Consider the following 6,532-nt stretch of genomic DNA (forward strand, 5'->3'; position numbering starts at 1 on the left):
CTATTTCTCTCCCATCCCCCAGAGTCATGGGAGGCTCCACATGGACTGTGGAGCTCCAGGAACTATGAAGATCCTAGTGACCATGTGTGTGTATTTGTGTGCATACATGCGTGGGTGGCAATTAATAAATATGTGTTGAATACATGGGTTCGATTTTACTGGTTTATAGAAGTAAAGAGGTAGATTATAGCCATCCCATTGTACAGGTATCCCCTATTCATCATGATCTAATATGCATGTGTCAGAGTGGTTTACTAGGAACTAAAGTCTTGAATGAGAAGACTTTGATTTCTAAGCCTGGGTTTGGAATTTCCTAATTGCAAGACTTTCAACAAAGCATTTACCTTCTCTGAGTTTCAGTTTTCTTATCTGTAAAATAGGGTAATAATATTCTACCTTTCCAGTCTTTTGAGAAATTCATTGCAGAATATGTTAAAGGGCATTTTCAAGTCATTGTTGGGATTAAGGAAAATTCTTCTGTAAAATTAGCAATTATCCTCACAATTTCCTTTTGCAGATAAAATGGATCCCACGGGCCATGACATTTGCTCATGCATAATATATTCTATTTGATTCAGTTCAATTCACATCCATTTGCTGAGCAATAACTAAATGTTTGGTCCTGGGCTATTTGTGATATATGGTTCCCACCTGAACCAGAGGGGAAGCTAAGATATATAGAATTAGCTAGAATATAGTATACAAAGCTAACATCTTGGAGCAATGCAATAAGTAATTGTAGGCACATTGAAGAGTGAGCCATTATTTCCATCTGGATTATCCAAAGAACAGAGCAGATGAAACCAAAGTCAGTGTTAAGTCACTGGAGGAATTTTTAAGACTTGGATATAAAAGACACAGTCTAAGTGAAGCCTTCAAACCAAATGTGTTCTAGTAAAAGCAAAATCAGATTAGGCTAAGATCCAGGACAGATCTGGGGAGAAGTGAGAGATAGAGAAAGGTGGATTACAGCTAGATCACTGAAGGGCCTGCCTGCAAAGACTAAAACTGTGGACATCATTCTGCAGGAAATATTAAGAGTGTAAGCAGGGAGCTGACACAGTCTAAGCAGTACTAAGATTTAAAAAAAAAAATTAGCAATAGTCTATAAGAAAGACAGATGAATCAGTAAGATGCAGACAATGGGGTAGTTTTTTCTCTTCCCATTGTTACAGTCAATAGTCAAAACAATGGCAATTATACAGTGTGAGAAAAAGCTGCAGGTGGAGAGCTGGGCTTTGTGTCCCTAAAAATATATTCCAAGATGCCCTTCAACAGATGATTGGATAAAGAAGATATGGTCCATATATACAATGGAGTATTATGCCTCCATCAGAAAGGATGAATACCCAGCTTTTGTATCAACATGGACAGGACAGGAGGAGATTATGCTGAGTGAAATTAGTCAAGCAGAGAAAGTCAATTATCATATGGTTTCCCTTACTTGTGGAGCATAAGGAATAACACGGAGGACATTGGGAGATCGAGAGGAGAAGTGAGTTGGGAGAAATCAGAAAGGGAGATAAACCATGAGAGACTGTGGATACTGAGAAACAAACTGAAGGTTTTGGAAGGGTGCGGGGGTGGTGAGTTGGGTGAGCCCAGTGGTGGGTATTAAGGGGGGCATGTATTGCATGGAGCATTGGGTGTAGTGCAAAAACAATGAATTATGGATCACTGAAAAAAATAAAGTTAAATTAAATTAAAAACATATATACATATATTCCTCATCATATTATTATATCATGACACCTATCTTGTCCTTTGACATAAGATTTTGGTCTGTTTTATTTGTTTTTGTGTCCTGCCCACTAGTTCTACCATTGTCCCTCTTTCTTTCTAAATTCAGCTCATTCCTTTGGTGTCAGATGGAGACCTGCCATTTCTGCAAAGCTACTATTTGTTCTTCTAGCTCTTGTTATTCTTCTGCTTCTTTGAATCCATTCTCAATTTATAATCTAAGACACATAAATAAATATTTATTTTTGTTTATATGCTGTACGGTTAACTTATTTATTGTGTATTCATCTTGAATCTCTGATTTATATCCCAGACTTTTGTATGTGTTGTTCTGTAATTTACACTTACTGTTTTGAGCATGCCATAGATACTTCGGGAATTTGTGCAAATTACTTGATGGAGTTATGGTAATCCCGTTAATGTAATATCACCTATTCTACTTCTCCGTCACTTGGAAATCAGTCAGTCTGCACCAATAGAAATTTCAATTTGAATAGAGACAAAGATATGTTCAACTTCCAAGTTTTTGACTTTCTTAAGAGAAACAAAAGAGGGACCAGAAAATAAGGACATATCAGGGAAAATATTTCAACCTATGCTGATACTTGAAATCAGATCTTCAGATGCTAGAGAAAACTAGATCTATGGATGTGTGTTGATAACCACTAACATTCCTTCTTTTTGGATATGTAAGCATCCAGATATTTCTTCTCAGGGGCAGAGAAGAGAAAAAAGTTATTCCTTTACAAATTTCACCTCATAAGAAAGGCAAAATTTTTTAGTTACTACATTTATGTTTATAATTTATAAAATCAAAACAGAAATTCATCTGAGTTTATAACTGCTCCTGCCTCCTTCGTGGCTTGGAGAATTAAGCTGATTTTAAAGGACATCTTACATCTTACAAATTAGGGAGAAGGAAAAATGGAAAACTTCCAGATGAAGTCAATTAGGTCTAAGTTATCCAGATAACTGGTAGAAAAACACACACTATAAAACGTATTGATGAGGAAATAGAAGCTTGAAGAGATTATGTGACAGTCATTCTCTAAAATATGAAAAAATAAAAACAAAACTACCAAATACATTAAATTCGTGACATGATAGCTTCTTTCCATCTCATTTGGTACTTATTTTATATGGCATCATCAGTCTAAGATTTAAGACATTTAAAAGAATTCTGAGGGGCACCTGGGTGGCTTAGTCAGTTACGTATCTAATGCCTTTGGGGTCCTGGGGTCACCCTGTATCAGACCCTCTCTCTCTCAGGGTCCTGGAATCAAGCCCCCTCATCAGGGTCCCTGCTCAGCAGGGAGTCTGCCTTGCCCCTCACCCTGCTCTCATGTTTTCTCTCTCTCTCAAATAAATAAATAAAACCTTTTTTAAAAAAATAAAAGTTCTGAGCCTATAAGTGGGTCTAAGAGGAAATTTTACGGGGCATATATGGATGAAATAAGTAAAATATTCAATTTTGTCATGATTTTCTCTAAAAAAACAAGAAAATATACAGTTTTTACATCACAAAATTTGGTATGATGACCGAATACAATCATTTCTTGCATCGATGGTGGTGGGGTAGATATACAAACAAACCAGTGAATTAATAGACTTTTAGGGTGGCAGAATATTTCTCAAGTTCCTTAAATTTATCTAAATTCTAAATTTATTTAAAATTTATTAGTTTTCTGAGGATAAAGACCAAATCGAATATCTGAATTTAGTGATAATGTTCAAGCTCCAGATGTATTCAAAATGAAAAATTTGACCAGGTCAACATAGGATTATTTAGGTCAGTCTTTTACTCCAAAGTAATAAATATGGTTTCTTGAGAAATTGACAATTAAAGTAAAAAAGACCAAAGAGTAGAAATAATTGAGTTAGAATTAAAAAACAAACAAACAAACAAAAAACATTTGAGGGACCCCTGGCTGGTTCAGTCAGTAGAGCATGCAACTCTTGATCTCAGGGTTATGAGTTCAATCCCCATCTTGGATGTAGAGATTACTTAAAAATAAAATCTTTTTAAAAAAGTATTTGATACAGTATGATATAAAAGAATAACATGTAAGTCTGGCAGGTACATGGCCTTGATGAAATAGTGAACTGGGTAAAAATTGGCTGGGATAAAGAACCCGGACTATGGTGGTAAACAGCCTTCCTAATGGAATTAGCAAAAGTTCTGTTGCTAGGGTATTTGTGACTGAGTTGATCAAAGTAATAGAAAATATTTTCTGATAACAATCATCAAAGAGATGGAATCTAGTAGATTTTTCTTTTCTTTACCAAGTGGCTAAGAATCAAGGAAGAAGTTATTCAAGAGTGTAATTTATAGGCCATTAGTATGAGACAGTGTGAGAGTAAGAGAAAAATAACATTGGACTCTGTCTCATGAAGCAGGTAATGCCACTGTATTACTTGCTTTAAACTTAAGAAGATCAGTAGCTCTGATTCAGTCACTAAAAGTAAGTAAATAAAAATATAAATAAATGTCTTCCTCCAAGTTTTTCTCAATTAAATATATAGAACCAGATTAAGCTCACAACAATTTATAATCTGCTTCATAATAAGAACTTAATATAGATATTAAACGTGTTTTCTATTATATATGTCACAAATAACATTGACCAGTTTCTATCTTATTTTTATCATTTCACATTTAATCTTGTTTGTTACTTGGTAGCTGGAATGTTTTCCCCATTTTACAGGTGATGACACATACGTCCCTGTGTATGAAAGCGTGCACATAGGGCATAAGGGCAGGATCCAAGCTGAGTCTAGTCTTTTCTGCCTTCTTAGTCTTCTATATGGCTTTCTAGTATATTTATTCTGCTCATCTGAGATCACAATCAGTATACCTGGATTCTTTTGAGTGTTCTTGAATATATGTCCACATTTTGGCATTTTTCCTTTGACAGTTTCTGTGAAGGCTATTGAAGTATCAAAATGGTATAGTCTCAGCATAAACCATAAAACTCATGTGCATAAGCTAGAAATCTCAAGCCTGTATTACACCATTAAGTAGGCAGCGGCAATATTTAAATGAGAAAAATGTATAAATTGAAATGTATATAAACTTTAATTGTTCTACATTATGTTTGCTTAGCAGAGTGTCAGACATCCCTTAATTAAATTAAGGGAATGCATTCTCCTATATAAAAGTAATTTTAGGCAATTGTTCAGAGATAGGCTGCCTTAAAATTTCTTTTTTGATGATTTTAGTTAAGGTAAAGACTCACTCTATGCTAATTACCTAATTATCTCACTTAATTCTCTCAAAATAATCCCACATTTCTCATTAAAGTGTTTCATTAAATAAGTAATATAAATGTGGCTCAAAAATGTTAAGCAACCTGACTAATGCCCAGAGATAATAAGAGTGTGAAGCTGGGTAAATCTTGGTCTCTTCCATTTTTTTTTTAAAGATTTTATTTTATTTATTTGACAGACAGAGATCATAAGTAGGCAGAGAGGCAGGCAGAGAGAGAGGAAGAAGCAGACTCCCTGCTGAGGGGAGAGCAGGATGTGGAGCTCTATCCCAGGATTCTGGGATCACTACCCAAGCTGAAGGCAGAGGCTTTAACCCACTGAGCCACCCAGGCGCCCTATTTTTTTTTTTTTTTAAAGCCTGTATTCTAGTAATACCAAAACTGCTTTCAAGAAGAGAACATTATTTTAGTTTTCAAAGAGAGAACCAAATTACTTGAATTGAGGACAGGCAAGTTCTGTTGTGTTCTCCTTGGTAGAATCACATCCAGAGCTCTGAATTAACAGGAGGAAATGAAGCCTGTCCAGGAAAGAACTCAGCAGGTGAAGGTACAAACAAACCATATCGTGGAAGGAAGAAGGAACCAGAGGTGTTCAGCTAAAAGAGGAGTTTTTCTTAAATTCATCCTAAATCTTTGGAAGGCTGCAATCTTAAAGGGAGATTCATTTTATCTTGTGAAGTAATTAAACAACAACAACAAAAAAAAGTCATGGACACTATTTCAACAGATGAAAGAAAGGCTTTTTCTCTTCTAGAAAACTCTAGACACATATTCTATCCACAGCTTTTTTTTTTTTTTTTTCTATCCACAGCTTTATTGCTATTGCTTTGTCCCAGACAAGTATGGTAGGATGAGGTATTGTACTGACTTTTCACAGGATCAAATGTAAACCATCAGAGAAATTTTCTCTCTGACCAAAGGTTAGTTAAAAAATTCTTTTCAGAAAGAGATGGCTTTCATTGAGGAAGTTACCACCAAAATATATGCAAAGAATATCGTTGTAGACTATCGACATTTTCATGTTTTTCTAGGTACACAAAGTGGACCCAGAGATGATTACATCCTTACATGACTTATTGTAATGCTTACTTCTATATTATCAGATATGTCCATTCTTAAAAGAAGAAGTCTATGCTAGTCCACACTTCAGTGAAGTTTCATCACTTAGAAATCCCCTTTAAGAGCAAAATTCGCAACATGGAAAAAAAACGGAAAGGCAATAATCTCAAATACAGATTAGTTCAAATGACTTAAATAAGCAAAATATTAACTCTGGAGTAATAAACTGCTGATCTCAGATCTACTCAGCTAAATTTGGATTCTTCCCTTCCTAATTTCCTTTTCTTAAAAAAATTCCAGTATGATTAACATACAGTGTTAGTTTTGGGTGTATAATAAAATGATTCAACAATTATATACATTTCTCAGTGTTCATCAGGATAAATGTATTCATCAACCCCTTATCTATTTCACCCATTCCCTCACCCACCTCCCCTCTTGCAACCATGAATTTTGTTTTCTGTATT

The sequence above is a fragment of the Mustela lutreola genome, chromosome 11 (genome assembly GCF_030435805.1).
Source record: "Mustela lutreola isolate mMusLut2 chromosome 11, mMusLut2.pri, whole genome shotgun sequence".
NCBI classification, from domain to species: Eukaryota; Metazoa; Chordata; class Mammalia; order Carnivora; family Mustelidae; genus Mustela; species Mustela lutreola.